A 22,179-nucleotide genomic window follows, 5' to 3' on the forward strand; every position below is an offset into this window, starting at 1 on the left:
GTATTTTTTATAAGCCCATGTTTCTTCCAATGTCAACCCTAAAGGTCTATAAATAACACTTTAAAATACTTAATAAAAAGTAATTTATGCTCATTACCAAAAATTAAAGTGGAGAACAGACTAGCTAGAATACACACAGATAGGAAGCCTCCCTCCTCCCCAGTCATCAAACCACACAAGCAGCTGGAGCCATCGCTAGGAGTGTCTTATAGTCTTTAAACACATGCAAATGAATGTGGGTCTGTGTGTGTATAGTATGCATATTTTAGCACATCTTGATTGTTTCAATTAAACATGTAACTTGGAGATTGGTTTCATATCAGGGCAGAGCTCATTCTTTTAATGTTTGATTTTGTATTCTATTCTGTGGATAGACCAACAATTATTTAATGAGTTCCTTACTGTTGAGTGATTATTCTTCTGTTCTTTTATTGTTATTAAAATAAGCGTGTGCATACATCTTTATAAAATAAGTGTCTAAAGTGAGTTCCTGGGTAAAGAGACACATGGGTGATCGTCAGTCTCCCTTTGGGGGGGGGGGGGAAGCCCAGGATTATAGTTACAAAACACCCATTTTTTATCCAACTTCAATAAGACTAAGACCCAATTTTTTATTAAGACCTAATTTTTTTTTTACTAACCTCATAGACCATCCGCTGGGACTTCGAATCCATTGCTGAATTCTGTCAGGAAGTGGGGCCTTAGAAGTGTGTAGTCATAAGGCATTGACGTGAGTTATCAAGAATATGGGGTCTGATAAAAGCAAGTCTGTGTTAGCAGGATGCAGTGCTGTCTTCCTGTAAGCCTTAGCACTCGGGAGACTGAGGCATGAAGACCAGGAGCTCAAGGCCAGCCAGAACTACATAGGCAGAGCATGTCTCAAAACACTAGCACTTCCTCAGCTTCCTCTACACATGCCCTGCATGGAGTGTGTCTCTTGTGCTTTGGGCCCTCTGCCAGGTAAAACACACAAAGAGAAGCCCCATCACCAGGTGTGGTGTGTTCTGTTAGACAAACACAAAGTGGCCCAGAACAGTGTCTCCTCATTTCTCCACTTCATGTATTTAATAAGGAATGAGGTAGGCATTTTCCCATGAGTTCACAACTGCTTTCTCTGTCTGTGCATGTGATTCGCTCCAGTCGTCTGCTGAATTTCCTATGTGCTGACTTTAGACTTGACTTGAAGAGAACTTGATGAACCGGGATGAGAAGGTCAATGTTTGTAAGTGGCCAAACGGCATCCCTGCCCTTTTTATTGGAGCAAGATTGCATGACGTCAGGACTGCATGACGATTCTTTTGCTTCTGTCTGTTTAACTCTTTCTCACTCTGAAATTATATGAATAAAATTCTCTCATTTTCTGCTTCGATTATTTGAAATTGAAATTCTCACCTTCAACTCTTGTACACACTTTTGAGTAACATGTACAGTGGTTTGTAACACAGTAGCTGAGGTTCCCCAATTAAAATTCTTGACAAATAATTCACTGATTTCAACCGAGCTTCTGTTGAATGACATAATCCATGGCATTCCCCGACCTCAGGGCCACATGTGCTCCATACTAAATTTATATGTGCACCAGAAATTACTTATAGCCCCCATTGCTGTCTACTCTACGCCAACCACCACTTTCTTAATCTAGTCCAGCTCTGCATTTCGTACAGCATTTGAGAAGGCTTCTGCTCAACTACATTTATTTTTACCTTCAGATTTTTTTTCCTTGCTGTTTACCAGAACGACATGTTTACAAAGTTCCGGATTGGAGAAAGTGAAAAACAAATAAACAAATAAAACTGTTGGGATTTTTATTAGTTTTACATGCAATGTCGAGTAACAAAGTATTATTTATCCCTTAAATAGACATGTATTTTCTTTGAAGTCTGACAACAAGAGTTGAGTATTAGCTTTCTTCAAATGGATGGTAAAACATCTGTTGGATGCTGTAATTTGACTTGTTGATTATTTTAAGAATCGATACACTTCTGAATGAGATCCTTGTCTCATGAGGAAAAAGAAACACCCCCACAAACAGAGGACCCACTCCCACCTTCTTGAGGTTCTGAAATCTTCCCAAGCAGCACGACCAGCCAGGGAGCAAATAAGTGTTCAAACACCTAAACCTTTGGGAAAATCTCGAATCAATCCACAGCATCCTTAGAAAGTGATTTTGATCTCTGGAATTCATAGCCGATGGAAGACTCAAATATCCATAAATTTAACTCTTCCCAACTTTCCAAAAGTAGAGGGGGAGGTGACTGTTTCATTATAAACAGACAAAGGCATCTGTTGAAACTCAACAGCAATTGCTGATGCACGAGTGAAACAAAGCCCCTGGGCTATAAAGGGCGGTGATGTGCTCCTTTAGGTAAAGCACATCCATAAAACACATCTACCCCACAACCCTATGATGAAACTGCCAGTGCTTTCTCTCTAAGCCTGCTGTAAAGTGATGTTCTTGTTCATTAACACTCCCAGTGAACACACAAGTACAAAGTTAAGAAATAGAAGCCACAAACTCATAAAAGGTGTAAATGATTTGACTTTGGTGACCTGGTAGTACTCCAGCATTCCATAAGGGGCGCAAAACTTGCTGGAACTGGTAGGCAGCTGAGCAAGATCACAAACAAGGAGGCCAGAATATGCAGATGCTGCTCAGAACCGCATACAAAGAGCGCCTCCATCCCAATAGTCAGACCCGCTCATGATAGCACTGAAAAGAACCACAAAATATTTAAGAATAACTTTAATAAAAACCTATGATCCATTCTAGACATTTATGCAGAAAACTGAAAGGACAGTTTCTAAAAAAAAAAAAATTATTAGCTAAGTAAATGGAGAAATACAATTTGTGGACTTTAAATTCAGTGTCACAAAGCCCTCCCAAATCAATCTATATATTCAACATGCTCCAAACTGAAAGGCCTGCAAATATTTCTAAAAACATTAACAAGATATTGCTAACATTTACACTGCAATCAAAAACAATCTAGGGTTACTGAAACAATCTTGAAAAGGGGCGGGCAGGGACGCTTCTCTCTGCCCAGCTCTGTCAGCTGCAGCTCACGAGCTGAGGTGGCTTTGATGTACAGGCTGATAAACAGATCAAAGAGGCACAGCTAGGAACCCAGGAATAGCCTTACATATGTATGGTCAAGCGACTTGTGATAAAAGCCCAAAGAAATTCAGTAAGGAAGTCTCTTTTTTTTCATCTAGCAGTGTTGGGGCAGCCAGAAAAGTATCATAGAAAAAGTCAACTTTAACCCCCCACTTCCTATGCCAAAATAAAAAGTATCTGAGGTGGCTTCCAGGTCTAAACATGAAAGCTTAGACTATGAAATGTCGGAAAGAAAAGAAAAAAGGTCCTGTTGTCCCAAGCTTGAGTCAGGGAAGAATTTAAAGGCAAACATGGAAAGGACCTGTGAGAAACAGCCATCAAAAGCCAGGGGTGTGGCATTCAGAAATGACAGAAAACTCAACGTATGTTGCAGGCCAGCTAGCGCTCCATAGCAAGAGCATCTGCTTCTTAATCCATAAATTGAACGTCCACAAGTTAATACCTCCAACTGTAACGCCAGCCAACTCTACTAAGAAAATACGACGTCAAGCCACAATCTGCAGAAAGCATTTGTGAAGGGCATTCAGATTCATCAGTCCTGTCTCCATCATGCATAAAGGACTGTTGAGATTCACGGAGAAAAGACAGCCTGCTTTGAACATGCAGGCCAAACACATTAAATATGTCACAAAAGAAGAAGCTATAAATACAAGCAAGGGACCCATGAGAAGGTGGGTCACCAGAGCACCCAAGGCTGGAAAGACTGACATTACTAAATGTTGGTGAAGGTGGAGAACAGCAGACAGAGACAGGCTTTGGTAAAGCAGCACAAGGTGATGTGCTTTTGATCAAAACACTCTTTTTGCCACTCTGAAATCAGGGTCTCACAGCTGCTGGCTGAGCATTCCACTGGTGGGTTACAGCTCCACCCCAGACAGTGTGACCACAATCATTTGGGGAAGCCAGCAGTAGCATCTAAAGTTAATGGTGACTGGATATTTCTCTCCTTTGATTTACTGAAATACAATGACAACAGAAACACATTTTAAAAGCTACATACATTTTGAAGCAGCCTTTTATTCCTATCCCCAAACTGGACAAACTATGTCTGGTGGCCAAGTAATCCATGCTAATAAACCAGAGTGCCATGTCCTTATAATGAAATAAAAACCAACAGACACACACACACCTAAACATACACACACTTGCAACATAGCCACACACAGGCACACAGGTATATGTACACACACATATACGCAAATATGTACACACCTGCACACATAGCATACATTTACATGCACATACATATACACAGACCCACATGATACACTATCATGTATGAATTGACTGTTCAACCTCATGTCATCATCTTTAATATCAGCATAAATCAACCATCCCAACTGCTTATCTGAGCACTGTATACAGGTTCCTCTTTTTAAGACCTGTATCAGCCTTCCTCATCAGAGCGAGGGTACATCTATGAGCAGTCCACAGCCTCTGAGCACTGCAGAAATTACCATGAGTAGATGATATGTTTGTGTCCTTGAGTCAGAACACTCTCTGAGCAGAGACTTAGGGGCTATTCCTGTAGAGGCCAAAGGACAGTCTGAAGTCTTGGGAACTCTCACTGGCTTGGAGCTTCTCTTTTGGGCTAGGATGGCTGTCCAGGGGGCCCAGAGACCTACCTTTCTCCTCTTCTAGGCCCTGGGATTACCAATGTTTGCCACCATGGCCTTTTCTCCCAGTGAGATGCTGAGGAACCTCTGGAGCTTATGGAGAAAGCACTTCACCAACTAAGCAATCTGCTTAGCCAAGAGTTTAAGTTTAAATTTGTATCACCTTGGAAAATGACCAAAATCAAGATTTTCTTAAAATCTGCAAGACAAAGACTAAAGAAACACCTCCCCAGCTCTAGCTTACAAAGTGCTTCCCAGATGGCAGGTTGCTAAGAGTGCTGGCCTTGCCATGACTTCACCCAGGGGATTCAGGAAGCCCCAGCTGAGTGGCTGAACATGGCCCATCAGTACATTATAGAGCTCCGCCCTTGGTGCCTGGCCCAAGGGCAAAACTCAGCAGTGGCCTTTCAGGGAGCTGGTTCTCTTTGCTAGATGGTGGCAAAAACGGAGAATAATTTTGAGCACTGCATGGGGAGAGGGGTGTGGTCTGGGTGAGCAAAGAGCGGATGCAGCATAAGCTGAACGAAAGGAAAGCCGAGAATCTGGAGATCTGACTCCATCTAGTAACTACCACCATGGCAGACTCTATGGCTGGCTAGATCGAGCCTCTTCTGGTTCAGATGTCCGAGTCCTTTTCCTTGCAGCCCAAAGACTCCGGATTTGAACCTCCCCAGGGACAGTTTGGAAACTTAGCTGCTTCTCATTTGGGAGCACTTGGCATGCAGGAAAAGGAGAATTAGAGCACTGAGGTTCCCATCCAGCCCTTCCACAGTAGACGTTTTGAAAATGTGTAAGGATACAGGGAACCTGCGTCCGTGCTGATGGGATGCTTCCCTTTTAAGGCAAATCAAGTTAAACCAAAAGACCACAGAGTGACGCCTTGTGGCAGAAAGAGGTGACCTTCAGCAAATAACTGGGCTGCACTCTTAAGAGTGTTGTCACTGCTCAAGCTAAGACTTATTTTCTAACCTGAAAGTGGATGAGACTCTGTATAGATGAGTCTGCACTGACTGTAGCATCCTTTCACTGTGGGCATTTACAGACTCAAGAGTCCAATAGGTCCAAAGGTCCCTTGAAGGTCACAGAGCATAAGAAGTGGGCATAAGCCCCCTGGTCCACTTGTCCCTTGCATCTGTCAGTGTTGGGTGGGGGAATAAATGTCGTTCCCTCCCAGGGAGGTACAATGGCTTTCACACATCCACTTCTTCCTGGTATATCTGTGACTTTCCCCAGAAGAGCAACTCATTTGAAGACCTTCAAGTTAATGAGGAGGGAGAGGGAGCTGCAGCATATTGTCCCAACTCAGTAGGAAGGTTTTCTCCTTGATGTTCCTAGGGCCCACTGGCTTCCTCCAGGGGCTACATCTGGACTTTGGGTTTCCTGGGGGAACATCACCCTATACTTCCTGTCCCAACTCTGGCTTAGAACTGCCCTCCTGACATCCCCTGTTGGGCCTAAGTCCTGATGTTTAAATTTCCACAAAGCAAAGTGCACACATGCTGAGAGTTTGGAGAGCTTCCCCTGGGCCCCACTATGAGTGCCTAAAAGCGAATGAACCTCAGATCCATCCAGCTCAAGTTGATTTCCTCCCTGCCTTCTGATCCAGAAAACCAAACCAGACCACTGGGCAGGTCGACTCCACACTACCGAAAAGTAGGGAACATTGGAGGAAAACATCTCAGTTGTTTATAGGGCTTGGAGAGGACCAGACTGCAGAGCATCCCCAGGGTACCAGGACTGAACGTGAAGAACAGAATGGGTGGGTGGCCAAGGATTCAGCATCCTCCCTGGTGTGTGTTCTTGCACTTTCTTCCTGATATAATACAGGGTTACCTCTCAGGAATGAACTGCCCTAGAGCCTCTCGAGACCCCTGAGGCTGAGGTGAAACCAGGCTACTCCGTGTTGTGCTTGAAACTGAACTTCTTGACAAGATGGTCATCACCGGATGCATAGTGTCAGCCATCAAGGTGACTTGCTCTGTGCCTCAACTCTCAAAGTAGCAAGGTGGTTCACATACGCAGGACATTACTGAAAGCCACAGGACTTTACAGAAGGTGGACTTGAGTTAAGAATCGTGCTCCTATGTTGACGACCTCATGCTCAATATGGTCATATCAATATGGTGTTCACAATTACTCCTGGGCATTTTCAGAATATTTCTGAGTCTTTTCCACAATACTTTTTAAGTCTACATTTTTTTCTTCCTTTCTATCCAAAATGTCTTATTCTTTTTCAAAGTCTGATGAACTTTAAAACCCAGAAATATCCAACCTTTTGACATTGTGACTTAATATATTAACTGCAAATGTTTGGGGCTGTATTTATATTAATTCTGTAATGATGCAAATCACAACCACATATGGGACACCCCAATGGTGGGGCAGGAGGTCATATGTTAGAAGCTTTCAGGGGGAAGGAGAAAGTCTCAAGTGACAAAATTCTGGCGTTCTGGTTAAAAATAAATGAAGGCTAAATGTTCAGTTTCTCTCACACAGGTCAAGAGCTACCCCCACAAGTTGCTTGGGGCTCTTGCTGAGTATGGTGGAACCTGGACTATGTGTGTGGCCAAAGTCTGTATCTTCCACTAGCATCCTGGAGACCCAGGCCAGAAGTTCTAGGCCACATAATGAGCTCTGTCTCAGCATCTGGAGAAAGAATAACCAGAATGGACACATGGCGAAACAAAGATACCTGCCAGGATTCCACAGCAAAGACCATCTGAGGACCTCTTTACCTCCCCAAGCCACTGTGTTTCACCTGTTCCACTGTCTCTCTGGTAATTCCCATGAGACAGGCAGTAAGTGTCACAGCATCACCTGGCATGCACAAAGACTAGGGTTCCATAAACCTGTGTGCTGCAGCATTCTTGTGATCTCAGTGCTAACGAAGTAAAGACAGGAGCATCAGATGATTAATATGATCTTTAGCTACACAGTGAACTCCAGCGCTGAATGCCAGACCAGGCTAAATGATACCCTGTTTTCCCACAAAAAAAGTGGGGTTGGCAGGAGAAGGCTGCCAAGATGGCTCAGCAGTTAAGAACACCTGTTGCTTTTGCAGAAGACCCAGGATTGGTTACCAGCACCTACATGACAGGTCATCAATTTCAGTTCTGGGAATCAGACATCCTCTTCTGACTTCTCTAGGTACCATTCATTCACATGGTACATGTTATGCATGTAGACAAAACACTAATGTATATACTATTATATATATATGTATATATATGTATATATGTGTGTATATATATATATATATATATATGTATGTATGTATGTATATATAATCTGAAAATAAAATTGGAGGAAGGAAAGCAATTGGCAAAGAGAGAAAAATGGAGCCCCAATGTAGTCTCATGTTTCTCCAACCATATCTTGTCTTTTTTCCCATTTTTTTTTTTTACTAATTCTGACCCTGCTGGTAATATATTTCTTCTTTGCAATCATGTTAGATATATTTTATTTAAATTTAATGCAGATAATTTAAAAATTTCCAGCTGATACAGAAAAACATGTTGATAAAACTCATAAAAGCCACTGTGGGAACCAGTGAAAATTTTCCATCCTGTGGAGTAGCAGAACATAACAGATACTAGCTAGACACTGGACTAGACTCCCCGTTTCCAGGTCTCAGGTCCCAGCTAAGCACTGGCTGCCTCAGTCTCTCCAACTTGTAAAGTCAGGGCATAAAGCTATTGTCTTATAGGTAGCTGTGTCACTCAAAAGGGCCGAGTCACTCTGCCGTGTAAGGGCTGTAATCTTCTGACCCATGGGGGTTCATATACTCTATGTGTCACTCATGCTACTACATGTGCCAGACTCCTGGTTCCTGCTGAGAGAATGAAGTGAACACATTGTCAGCACCAGAGGAGCTCCAGAGGCCCTAGAGGCCAGAAGCTAGGCCTAGAAAAGTTTAAAGAACTTTGATAACCATGCCTGAGAGAGGAGCATGGTTGTGTCCCTGGAAGGTCACCATATATCCTTTCCATTGGCAGCTTCCTGTTAGGAAATGGGGCAGCATGAAGGTGGAAGTGGGCTGACACAAGAGCCCGTTCCAATGGCGCTGGGCTCTGAAGAAGAGAGGGTCTCTGTTAAGTAGCCTTCTAGTTCTGATACTGACTCAGGCAACTTCAAGGGAAACACCAAACACAGTCACACACTTCCCCAGTCAAACCCACACCCTTCCGAAGAGTTCCTACCTCCCACTGTAATTTCTGCACAGGGAGAGGGGCAGAAAGATCTAAGCTGCAGCGGCAGTAGAGGCTACCTTCCTTGTCTGCGTGCCTGAGAGAAAATTGTTCTCAAACTATACGGAGGAGAACTTAATGGCAAGCCAATGACCACGTCCTAACCCCTATTTCCACATCCATCTATCTCCTAGGGAGCTGAGGCTGGAAAGGTATGGACCATCTAGACTATGCAGGAGTCTCTTATTTGGGGAGTAAAATTTCTAACGAAAATAAAAATCACTTAGCTCTTGACTCTTCCTCAGATATGAATTGAGTAGGTCACTTTGACTTACAGGGATCCCAGGATCCTCTGCTTAGAGGTTGGTCCCTGGAGTCATGCACAAACTAACCTGGGACACATTCATTCATGACTTATCACTCATCCTTTATAGCATCTTTTCAGTCACATGGAACCCTATTCATTCTTGAGGTTACCAACATGAAGACTCTACTTCCTAAGTCTCCCCAACAGCCTCACCCACTGGGAGGCCAAGTACTCAACCTGGAGGGGATCTTTCTCATTCAAACCACTTCTCTGGGCACTCATTTGCATGGCGCTGTTAAATCCACAATGAGATAATTTGGTTTCCAGAGGACTGTGGCAATAACCAGATCCCCAAGCCCCATGTAAAACTCTGCTTCTCTCCCCATCCTTTACACTGTTTATCTTATCTGTTCTTCGGACTGTGATTATCCTCCCAGGCTGAGGAAGTAGGAGAAACCCTGTGAGTCAGGTGTCTATTTTCTTTTTCTCCCCTCATAACTGTTTATTTTGGAAGGCACTGGAGTTGAAGTTATTAATTTCTCTTTATGGGATTTCCAGCTGCTGGTCACGTGTCAAACCAGATACAAACGGGAAGAAGTGACAGGGGGAGGGGAGGGATTTTCTCCAGTGAAAGGCAGGTTTCAAGCTCCCGAGCCCTGGTACCCACCTCCCTTGGATATATGTCCTTTCCTCAGGAGGCACCTGGTGCTCACCATTTGAGGAGGGTGATGGGTTGGAAAGTGGGAAAGGGCCAGGGAAGCTGAATGCCATGGGGTCAGCTCTGATGTGGATATGTCAGGGAGAGGAAGGCATTGGCAGGCAAGGGGCATAGCACCTGGCATCTGTCTCTTGACCAGCATGGCCTAGCTTAAAGTTATGAGATGAGCCAGCATAGTGTGGGTTCTAATCTTAGTAGACTCCTAACCCAGGACGTTGTACTGTGGAACAACTGAGAACTGGTTTTTGAAGACCCCCCCCCCGAAAAGTCACCTTTCTTAGCTAACCTGAGTAAACCTCTTGACAAAAATCAAAGTACAGAGTTTGTCAACCACTGGGGATAAGAACCATTGCCCACTTTACCTCATCACATAGAAAAAAAAAAAAAAAAAAAACAAGTTTGAATATCCTTCTAGAAATATCCACAAAAGCCAAAGTGGAATTTTGCTGCCTCTAAGGGTCAGCATCGAGTGAGGAGTTTTTGCCTGGGGAAGGACATAGCTGCTTTGAGATCTGGAGCATAATGAATGTGCCCAAGGGACCTCTGAAGGCATGAGCTGTCTGTCTCTGGGGTACAAGGAATGATGAATCCCCCCCCCACGAACATCTGGAGTACTGGCACCCAGACCAGAAGGCCTTCATACTGTGGTCCATGAAACACTTGCACATCAGTGCAGGCACCAATGGCACTAGAAGTGACTGGGGTGGTGAGCTCCTGAAATCCTGGAGAAATTACTCTTCTAATAGAGGGACATAGGATATGGAAATGGTCATTCATTGCGGTAGGGATGTACACACTAGGGACAGAATGTTGGGCTCATTGCCTCTTACAGTAAAATTTATCACAAGTGACTTGCTTATCACAAAGGACATGCAGGGCACTTGCCACTTGTTTGCACTGTAATATTAAAAGGCTCCCCAGTTCAAAAATACTATCACGGACAGTGGAAAAAAATTGTGACAAGCAAACTCCCTACCTCTGGGATAGGCCTTCTTCCCCTGCAGGATAGCAGATCCTGTCCCCAGAAGCCTGGACTACAAAGGCTCTCTGGAAAAATGTGCCTTTTGTGAGCACCAACAGAGACCGCAGGCTTAAAGAGACAGAAACCTCAGATGGGATGTCACTTCTCTCTGCTGGACAGGTACATATAAGTCTCAGGGCCAGCCATTGGTGTCACAGCATCCTCTGCTTAAACAATGCTTCAACACTTTGTATGTAAGGGAAAACCCAGCCGGAGGGCAGGGGCTGACTGTCATGATGAAAGGCCACAGTCAGCAAAGCAAAAGTCCAGCTGAAGGCAGGACAAGCTTCGGCCACACGGCTATATGGGGACTATCGTAATATATTCTGAAATGGCAATTCTCCTAAGTAAATCGCACATCAACTCACTTAAACCTAATCATAAATGGTACAAATTGGGCCCATGTGCAAACAGAAACCCGAGCCGAGGCTAGAGTTAAAGCAGCCATTGTTTCTTGCCTGACCTGGGCTAGGAAAAGCCTTGCGTGTCCGATTACATCTGTTAAAACGATTCGAATGCCAGCCCCGTATTTTAATTATAAATATATAAAAAATTTTAATAAGAAGGCATTCTGGGCTTGCTAAGCTTTTAAAATGCTCATTGGGGGTGGAGTGGGCAGAAGAGAATTCCATGTGCCCCTGATCCCGTGCCAGCATATAATGATTGAATGTTTTCCTGTAATAAATGGGAAAAATCTGGCTTGTATGAATGGCTCCAAATCACTTGGCATTAAAAAAGGAATTCGTTACCTGGCTTCCAGCGTGCTGGAACCTGGAGGGAATGGCGATCACCCAGGGAAGGGACAAGAAGGAAGCTTGTGATCCGCCCTGAGCACCCCACCCCCTGGAAATATTATGCAGGGTGTCCCCCTCACCTCACTTCCCCGGGCCACCTTTTCTGTGGGCTTCTAAGCAGAGGTTGTGTGGGCCAATAGAAAAGGGGGCTGTTACGAACCAGAGCCAGCTAGCTCTTAGCCACCTCCTTTGTACCTCTCCAAACCTCAGGCCTGCTTAATTATGATTAATTGCCACATGGATAATCAGATACAGTTTCAGAAGGTTGGAAATGACATTCCAAGGACGCCAGGGAAGACACAAGGTATGCCTTTGTTCGCAGGAAGAAAAAGGCAGGTCCCTTCCTCAGCCCTGTAACCTTTTCTTATTTTAACAATTCCAAACAGAATTAATACCATCAGTATATTATTCCCAACTCCGGGGAATTGAGCTTCAACAGCACAATTTCTGCAGCTGTCAGGGTTTTCAGAACTCCTGTCAATAACGCGATGTTGGGGTGCCCTTCTGCTTGAATGAAAGCCGGCTCGAGTTTCTGCTTTATGTCTGTGCTTGCTGGGTGGTGGGGCACAATGAGAAAGAACTGGAAAGAAAAATAATAACAGCAGTTAAAAAGCTCCACTCTCAACCCAAACTGGATCAGAGGTAATAGACTCGTTCTCTTCTCCCAATTTCCTCTGCTTGTTTTAGAAAACACTGAGAAGTGCAGGAGATTGTGTCTTGCCAGCTCTCCCCTCCATTTAAAATCCCTTTGGCTAAGTCAAGGATCACAGTATGTCATTTCCAGTCTAACAGAAGTGCCGGGCCTCGCTCAGCTCCTATTACCAGGAGGCAAATCCCTCGGTTCCAGGCGCCAGTGTTGCGGGCTTTGGCTCTTAGCCCAACATTGTTCCCTTCATTACATTCCAGAGGGCCTCTCAGCCAGTTAATGTTTGCACTGGGAGGTCCAAATATCCAGCATTCAGCACTGAACTTTTCTCTTTCTGTTGAGAATTGCAGTTTTCAAATGCGATCACTGGCTTTGGAGAAAAACTCGCAGGTGAACACAAGAGCCCTAATTTACATCTTATTCACAAACAATAACATTTGCAGCGGTTTCTCCATGTGTGCTCATAAAGGAGTTTTAGAAGACGCCTGGCTTTTTAAGACTTTATGGTGGCTGGAATTGGTTTACCAATTTAAGGGCAGTCATTCCATTTATTTACTTTTTTTTTTAAAATCTTAAATAGCATAAGAGTATTTTATTTTAAGATGCTAGAAGCCATGGTACATTCCACATTGTTAGTGCGTGTGCTCACGTGGGAAACAACAGTCAGAAATGGATAAACTAATTTGAACCAGTTTCAAGCAGACAACCTTTAATTAGATCCCCATCTCAGAGAGGATTTTAAAGGTTGCGTTTTCAGAGCATGTGGACTCGTACTTGGCATCCTGGCCCCAGCTCTGACACACCTTTGCCAAGTGGCCACACTGACCAGACATGACTGGAAAGAACAGTTGGAGTTTGCAGAGCATCCTGGGTCTTGCACGAGATGGAGTAGGATGGGGTGGGGGTTGGGGGTTATCGGTTGGAGGATTGCAAGCTGAGTCTGTAGCCTTCTACCTATCCTGGATCCTTGGGGTCCAGAATCTTTCACAGAGCCCTGCTTTGAAGAGGGTGTCACAGACAAGGTGGCATTAATCCTGTAAGCCAGATCATCCCCTAAAGATGCTGCCCTGGGAAGTTGGAGGTTGAAGGCTTGGGCTTCCAGAGGTGGGTGGGCACTGCTGCCCTCTGCAGACCCAGGGGCCACTCTGGAGGACATGCACTTCTAGAGAATTCTCCATGGCGGTTCTGTGCTAAATCTACTAAGTGGGACAAGGAGCAGAAAAGGCCCCCTTTCCTGCCTCCTTCTTCCATCACCTAATTCGTCCCTTCTACCTCATTTCTCTTTCAGGCCAGCCACCATTTTCTTGGGCTCAAGCGACAACTAGGGCAGAGATACTCTCACTGATCAGAACTATCAAGCAAAAAGAACCCTGAGGAAGGGTCTCAGCCCCACTTTGGTTTCGCGCCATCTTCTGAAAAGCCAGAGTTGATTTATTTTTATTGATAGTTTTGTCCATGTTCACCATGACTTGTTGTCTCTTCCAGTTTGTTCCTTGGTCTCCTCCCCACCTCTCTTTCTGTCACTGAGCCCTTCTCCTTAGTCATAAACTACATCCCTATACTTTTTGTCTTTCATGTGTGCGACCCACCAAGTTGAAGTATGATTGCCTACATGAGTATGGGTGGAAGGTTCTTTTCTGGAGCATGGGCAACTTAGCAGAGCCTACACAACTGAACCAAGTGGACACACCGCTCCCTAGCCACTGCTAACTAACATTAGTTCCCTAAGGAGGAATGGAACCTTGAGAACTCTTCTCCCTTCTCTGGTGAAAGGCAGGGGGGTTACCTGTGGTGAAGGACTTGTACAAATAACAAAGACTGCAGAGTACTCATGAATGCAATTGCTGCATTTTGTCTCCAAAAGATGTTTGCAGCAGCCTCTCTGCCTTTTATGGTCTTTATGTCCCCTCTACTTCCATGTTCCCTAAGCCATACCTTGGATTCTAAGGCTTAGAGAGTGATATTGGGTTCTAACATTTCTATCACAGCTGATTGTGTTGGTAGATCAGAGACGCAAGAGCTCCCATCCTTCCAGCTGCCAGCCTTCCCAACACTGCTCCTCCACTTCTGCAAGATCACAATATTGTATAGGAGGCTCACAGGAGCCACAACACAGCACATGGCACCAAAGACTCCTGCTCATTTTCTCAATACTTGCTGAGATTCATAGGAAAGAAAGGGACAGGAATGACTGCTGGGCCCAGATACAAAGTGTGATGCCCTAGAAGTCCAGATAGGGGGGTCCAGATACCACCTGAGCTGCAAAAAGGAACAGTAGCTAGAGAGGGAAGCCTTTGAGGTACCCAAGATGGTTGCAATCAGGAACAGGTGAAGGAAATTGAGCTATCCTGCTCTGAAGATGGGATTCACAGCTTTCAGCTTCCTCACTAGCAAAATGGACTTTGTTCCTAAGGACAAGGGTCTCCTGATGAGATCTTGCTTAATCATCATTCGTCTTTCATGGTCCTTGCTGTGATTCCCGGAGAGGGGTCAGGACCATTGCATGTCTGCCTTTGGTGAGATAAGGGACTTTCAGAGAGCCTCCCCATTCCTTGGCAAGGAAAACACCATAAGGTCAGAAGGACCTTAACTCGGAAGCAGCTCTTCAACCCCTGAGCTTGTCAAAGCATGAATCCTTAGGGTATTGCTTGTTCAGCTCACTCCAACAAGGAATTTGGTGAAAAGGATCTGAAAGGCCACGTAGATGTTGACCATTTACTCATTTCTTCTAAGTTGTTGGTGAATAAATCAATCAAACAATCAATCAATTAATCAAGCAATCAATCACATCTTCCTTTTCAAGTTCTCTCTGTTTACTCCCTCTGAAGGTCATTGAAATAAATGTCATCCTTCTATCCCCTTCTCCTATTAGTCTGTGATCCTAGCTGAGCCCCACGCTGCCAGAAGCTGGTATGCAAAAACTCCTTTCATGCCAGTGGAAACCACACTGGATTCTGCCTCTGCTTGCCTCACTTTAGTAACCAGTTGAGGCTCCACTTACCCTCTGTGATGACCAGTCTTCATTGTCAACTTGACTGGAGTTGGAGTCTCCTAGGAAACTTCTTCTCGGGTAGGTATATCTTTGCGACTATAGTCAGAGAGGTCTAACTGAGGACCTAAGACCAACCCTGAGTCTGAGTTGCACCATCTCTTGCATTGGGGGGTCTAGATAGACAGGAGATAGGAAAAAATGGAAGGGAAGGGAAGGGAAGGGGAAGGAAAAGAAGGGAAGGAATGAAAAGAAACCTTCCTTGTCTACAGCAAGCAGGGTTACGATTGCTTCTTGAATAAAGCTAAGCCATGAAAGACAAAGGTGACTGGAACAGAGTAATAAGAGGTAGGACAAAGTATGACATATGCCCTCGACAGAAGGAAAGCAAAGAAGAGCCATCTATGGCATTCTATATGTGAGCTGAGAACCTCTTATTCCACTGCCAATGAACAATACTTAGAGGGTTTAGCTAATCACAATAAGAATCCCTAGAGAACTTAGGAACCTCATTGCTTTATCCAGAAAGTAGGGTCTCTTCCAGAAAGTGCTGAATAGAGAATGAAGGTGACAGGAGACTTCTTAGAGTTTGGGCTATGGCTATGCCCTCTGCTGGGTTTCACTTCTTCTTTGCTTGTGCATATATTAATTTTTCAATTAAAATTATAAAGATTAATCTGCAATATTTATGACTGGTGATAGAAACCATTTAGGAAATTATCTCCAAAATGCATACAAAATGAAGGTAGTAGTAACAATAACTCATGGGAAATGTAAGGAAGCCCAGGGCAGGAGGCTGCAGCAAGTGCAGAAGAGACAGCAGTGCGGGAGCTGCCAAGGCACCCACTTCTTTTTCTGCCCTTTGCTCTGTCTTTAAAGATATCCTCCCAAGGGAGCTGGCAGAGAGAGCATGAATGGAGCAGAGCAGTTGCCCTCCACAGGGGAGGCAGCGGATATGTTCTCAGGTTGAAAGAGCTCAGCTGTGTGTTTGCACCTAGCTATTGCAAGTGAGCAGCACAGTCAAATGAGAGACGCACAGATGTTCACCAGGTGTAGATTGAGATGCTCGGGGAAGACAAACAAGGCCATATCTCCAGGATCTGGAATCACCTTTTGACCCTAGAGTTTGTCTGCCTGTCTGTTTCTCTGTCACTTCATGTTCTGACATGGGACGACGCCCCTATTTCTCTCCCACATGCAGAGTGATTTTTACCCCCTGATTTACTGTTGCTCTACTCTTGCTGATTTACACTTTTTTTTGGCTAGTACATATATTAATTTTCAATAAAAATTAGAAAGATAAATCAGTAATATTTATGACTGGCGATACAAACCATTTAGGAAAATATGTCAAAGTGGCACTGGAGGTGTGTCCCCATCCCTTTCTAACTCTATCGCAATGTTCTTTAAGAAAGAGGTCAACGTGAAGAGGCAGCTAGAAGAGGAATCAAATGCTTAATAGGAAAAGAAAGGGAGAGGTTGAGAAAAGGATGATGAGTAGGACATTCATGTCCCCTGTGTCCCACATAAAAGACAGCACAGAAGTCAACAGTAGGGATCTGAGGGCATCTGCACCAAGATGAGTCCCCTGTTTCCATATGCCAAGGTCTAACTCCAGGTATTTTGGTGACGCTGCATTGGAGAAGTTCTTCCCAAAAGGGTGTTCCAATGTGGTTGATTAAGCAGGCCAAGGGGACAAGATAACTCGGGTTCTTGAGCAGCAAGGGCGGGAGATCTTTGCTACCTGACTTGGCAGGATTCCTAATCAAACTGAACTCCAGGGCAGAAGGGAGACATGAGCAGATGGGGCCCAGAGGAGGCTGGCTTGCTATGGCAGCAGGATAGGGCTTTTGTAAGGACAGATGGGGCAGATGATGAAGACGAGAAGCTACAGCAAAGATGCCTATCTACCAGCTGAGAAGAGAGAAGAGAGACCAATGCCAAGTACCAGACTTGCAGTACACACCTTATTATAGGGTTCAACAATTCTTAAGGTCTGGGTCCTGGAGCTTCCTTGAAGTTCATTGTATTGAAAGGTGACCTTCCCATGTCTGGTGGCCTCTCACGAGTTGTGCTGGCCTTCTTTTTTTTTTTCCCATGGTAATTCATAGAGGGGGGCTCAAAACAAAACAAAAAAACAATTAAAAACAATTTCACCTTGAGATGAGGCTCCTGTCAGCTTGCATCTGTGCGTATAAAGAGGTGCTTTGTTTAGATGAACTATTCCCTAGCTCCCTTGTGAGGGCTCCTGTTTGTTTTCTGTCTTTCTTCACAATTTCAGAGCTACTGAAGACACACACACACACACACACACACACACAAATGTATGCAGGCACATACACATTTGGGACACACATACATATATTCACACATGTAGGACACACATACACACATTCACACATGTAGAACATACAAGTCCACACAGATGCACACAGACGTAGGATGCACATGCACACACAATTTCCTATAATTCCACACACAAAAATGAGATAAAACAAAAAGCTGTCAGGTGCTGGCTTATCTCCTTAACTGCACAGATCTTCTGGCATTTCTCTGTATTTTTCTTCCTAGCCTCCCACCTGACCTCACTTGCTCTCCAAATTCTCCCCATTGTGGCCAAATGTCACAGCTCATATGCAGCGGTTTGAGCCATGAAAACATGCTGTAAATGTGTGCCTCTGCCCTTTGATCTCAACCCTTCTCTGCCTTCTGCAGCAATCTCCTTTGCCCAAATGAAAAGCCCTTGATTAGCCAGCTCTTCTGACTCCTGGCATAGAGAAAACCCTCACCTCACTTTGCTCAAGGAAGCCAGTTGTATGGGTTGAATAAATTTGCATACAAAGTCTCAGCATTTCAAGTAACAGTTCAAGAACCAATGAATGAACAGCAACTGCAAATGCCCAGCTCTGACCCCACCCCCACAACAGAGCAGTCAGAGGACAGAGTCAGGAATGCCTATGTCCTCAGGTGTAGGTAACCCAAGAGCACAGGGCAGGGGCCCGGACAGAAAAGGTGGATCCCCAGGACTTACCAGTTAGTCAGTCATTCTGGCCAAAATGGTAAGCTGCAAGCCAAGGAGAGAGCCTGTCTCAAAAATAAGATAGAGAAGCAAATAGAAGAGGATGTCCTAACATCATCCTCTGCTCTCCACCTACCCATACCTGTGCAGAGACAGAGAGAGGGTGAGAAGGAGGGTGGGAGGGAGGGAGGGAGGGAGGGAGAGAGAGAGAGAGGAAGAGCCTGCCATTATTAAAATGTTTAGTGATTTCAACGTCCATTTTAATCGAAAGCCCAGGATTTTGCAATGACAAGCACACAGGGAGCCATGCTCCCTGTCTGGTACCAAAGTCCACTACGCACAGCTGTGCTATTCAGCCAAATGAAAGATCTAGCATTTTCCAGATGCACCTAGCTAGGCACAGCCATACTTCAAACTCAAATGTGACTCACTTTTGAGCTATTTCTCACAATTATCTGCTTAGGTGCCCCAACTTTAACCCACTTTGAGGAGGATCCTATGCAGATGAGAAACCCCAGGTCTAAGGCAGTTTCCGTCTCTAGCAGAACAGGGCTGTGGCTGGAGGGAAGAATTCTAATTGTGTCTCTTATGAAACTCATGAATTATCCTGGTTTCTCCGTCACCTGTAACTTTGCTTATTTTCCGATTGCTGTTTTAAGTCTGTGCTCTGTGTTTCTAAATGGGAAAACTGCTGTGAACATGAAAAATATCCTTGGGAAAGTCTTCTCTCGGCTACTTAGCTTGAGAGACCAACTGCTGGTTTTAATCTTATGCCCACTGGGACTGCGCAGAACTCTCTCTAAAACTGCGGCATGCTCAACTCCTCGACATTTTTTTAAAGCATGCGAAAAACAAATTAAGAATAACTTAAGAGCTCTTGGCTCCCCTCTGCTTCAAAGACACCTATAGGAACTTCAGGACAGAGCCGGATGGTGGAGGCGGTACACGGAGCAGATGGCGGGAGGAAGAGATGGCCCCACCAGCCATGGTCTCAGCTGCAGGCTGTGCACGCTTAGCCCTGATTATTCCTTCCCCGGTCAGCAGGGCATTTTGTTCTCATACGCGGGTATTTCCCACTAAGAACATAAGACGACAGCATAATCTATCAGGCAACCTGCATAACCCGCTGACTTGGAAGCCATTGTTATGCTCTAGGTCTCAGCTAAATCTATGGGAACTAACTGTGTAATCCTTCAACGGTGCGGAAAACCTCTAAAACCTAAGTGTGAAACTCTATGCGCGTGCAGTCTGAGCATGGACTTGAACACCTAGTCTCACTCCAGTGTTTACTGGTTTTGGCCCTGAGGAAGATCCCAACCCCGAGGCAGCTACCCTGCTGCTTCCTTTTGTGGTTTCAGCATCAGCTTATTAGGGGAGAGGGGACTATGATCAAATGTATGGAACAAAGTTTACTTAATGTAGCATAATGTCCATAATGTAACATTTGGTATTTCATTTTTTCTAGGGGGGAGGTGGGGTTCAAGACAGGGTTTCTTTGTAGGCCTCCTGGCTGCCTTGGAACTCACTCTATAGACCAGACTGGCCTTGAACTCAGAGATCTGCCTGCCTTTGCCTCTGGAATGCTGGGATCAAAGGTGTGCGCTATCACCATCCAACATATGCACTAAAAAAAAAAATTTGTGTTAGTTATTTGAGAAATTTTCGATGTCTTTTAACCATATTTGCTACACTCTCAATGCTACACAGATCCACCACCCACTTCCCTGCTCACCCAACTTTGTCTTCCTCTTTTGTTTTATATCCATCAAGACCTATTTGTGTTGTCTGTATATATTCTTGGATGTGTGGCCTTCCACTGGAGCATGGCAAACTACCAGGGTCTATACTCTCAAAATAGCCTGACTTTCCCTCTCCTGGCAGCTATCAATGCTAATAGGTCCTCAGCTAGGGTGGGACCTGTACCTACCTCCCTTCTCACGACAAGACTTGGTCCTATTGAGCTCCAATGGGACTTGTTTGAGCTGTCACAAATTTTGTTAGGTTTTTTGTTTGTTTGTTTGTTTTATTTTTGATATTATAACTACAACATTTTCCCTTTTCTTTCCTCCTTCTAAACCCTCCCTTAGAACTCTCACCACTCCTTTTCAAATTCAAGCCCCCCTTTCATTAGTTGTTATTGCATGCACATCTGTATAAGGTGTGGAAACTGTCACAGTTTTCAAGTGCGCAATTCAGTGGCAATGAGCGCTCTCACTTCAGTGTGCATCCTGCCACTTTTACAAGAAACATCAACAGACCCTGAAAGCAAAGCACATGTATGTAAAGGACAGAAGGGTTGCCTCCTGGCAGGAGCATAATAAGCGAAGGTGAGGCAGCCTAGTGCAGGGATGAGCAGGAATGGGATCCTGTAGCCTGCAGAGGACTGAAGGAGGAGGGTAGGCAAGACTTCCAAGGATGTAAAGTGTACTGGGACAGATTGTTCTACCCACGGTGACAACAAGGGGTTAGTGTGGAAGGAAACAGTACACAACAGAGACTTTTGAAGTCTCTCAAATGGGTATCCAACATCAGGTTGATGGTACAGAGGCTAGAGTAAGCAAGTGAGCATGAACTATTGATCAATATGAGGCAAGGTGTCTTAGTCAGGGTCTCTATTCCTACACAAACATCATGGCCAAGAAGCAAGTTGGGGAGGAAAGGGTTTCTTCAGCTTACACATTCACATTGCAGTTCATCACCAAAGGAAGTCAGGACTGGAACTCACACAGGGCAAGAAGCAGGAGCTGATACAGAGGCCATGGAGAGATGTTACTTACTGGTTTGTTTGCCCTGGCTTGCTCAGCTTGCTTTCTTATAGAACTCAAGACTACCAGCCCAGGGATGGCATCACCTACAATGGGCCCTCCCCTCTTGATCACTAATTGAGAAAATGCCTTACAGCTGGATGTCATGTAGGCACTTCCTCAACTGAAGCTCCTTTCTCTGTGATAATTCCAGCCTGAGTCATGTTGACACACAAAACCAGCCAGTATGCAAGGCTTAAGGTGCACCCAGATCTCAGAGCTGAGCAGCTCAATAAAGAGCTAACTCTGGCTTCCAGAGGGGAAGGAGATGAAGAAGTTTGTACAAGTGAAGGCAGAACTTCTGTTTGAGAGTTGGTTGTCTACTGGACACTCCATCTGAGAGTGTGGATTGGCACACAGGCTGAAGAGTCCCCTGATAGGCAAAGGAGTCAACACTGGGTATGTGTCTTGGATGCCATGGAACATGGATTGTCTAAAGTCCTAGTTTGGAAGGAACTTCTTAGAAAAAGACTATGTTTGATTAAGGGCAGGAATCAGGGTGCCTCAGCCTACAGTCCTGGGTAAGTCCCAACCCTCCTGGGTAAATCCCAATCCTGCCTTCCATCTGGAGAGGAAGGAGGCTGCCTCTGACCACAGCCAAGAATCTCTCCAGTTGAGGCAGCCAAGTTCTCTTCTTTAGTCTCCTTCCAAATGCCTCATCTTTCACACACTCAAAGGCGCCTCTGAGGAGCCACACACAGTCACCCTCGGAACTCCCCTCTGATAGAGCTTATCACTGTGTATTTGAGGAAGCCAGCATTCTTGTAGGAGAATGAAGTTTTTGTTCCTCTGGTTTCCCGAGACTTTTGAGACTGTGGGTGACAGTGCTATGAGGATGGAAGTGGGAAAAGTGGAATGAAAGAGAACAAGGTCTTCAAGTGTACCTTCTCACAAATGTTTTTAATGGTTTGAGGTCTGGGTCATTATTGTCTCTCTCTAAAACTTCATCCTCCATCCATAGCC

At 44.8% G+C, this 22,179-nt stretch overlaps 1 long non-coding RNA gene across 1 annotated transcript; it reads right to left on the bottom strand.

Annotated features, from left to right (window-relative positions):
• Positions 1-1,791: 1,791 nt before the first annotated feature.
• Positions 1,792-18,991, bottom strand: C230079O03Rik (RIKEN cDNA C230079O03 gene). The gene is made up of 5 exons (NR_040459.1): positions 18,896-18,991; positions 18,425-18,457; positions 17,360-17,511; positions 12,154-12,338; positions 1,792-2,710 (listed from the first exon to the last, which is right to left on the bottom strand). It is a non-coding gene; the product is annotated as an RIKEN cDNA C230079O03 gene (long non-coding RNA).
• Positions 18,992-22,179: the final 3,188 nt, after the last annotated feature.

This window comes from Mus musculus, chromosome 7 (genome assembly GCF_000001635.26).
Source record: "Mus musculus strain C57BL/6J chromosome 7, GRCm38.p6 C57BL/6J".
NCBI classification, from domain to species: domain Eukaryota; kingdom Metazoa; phylum Chordata; class Mammalia; order Rodentia; family Muridae; genus Mus; species Mus musculus.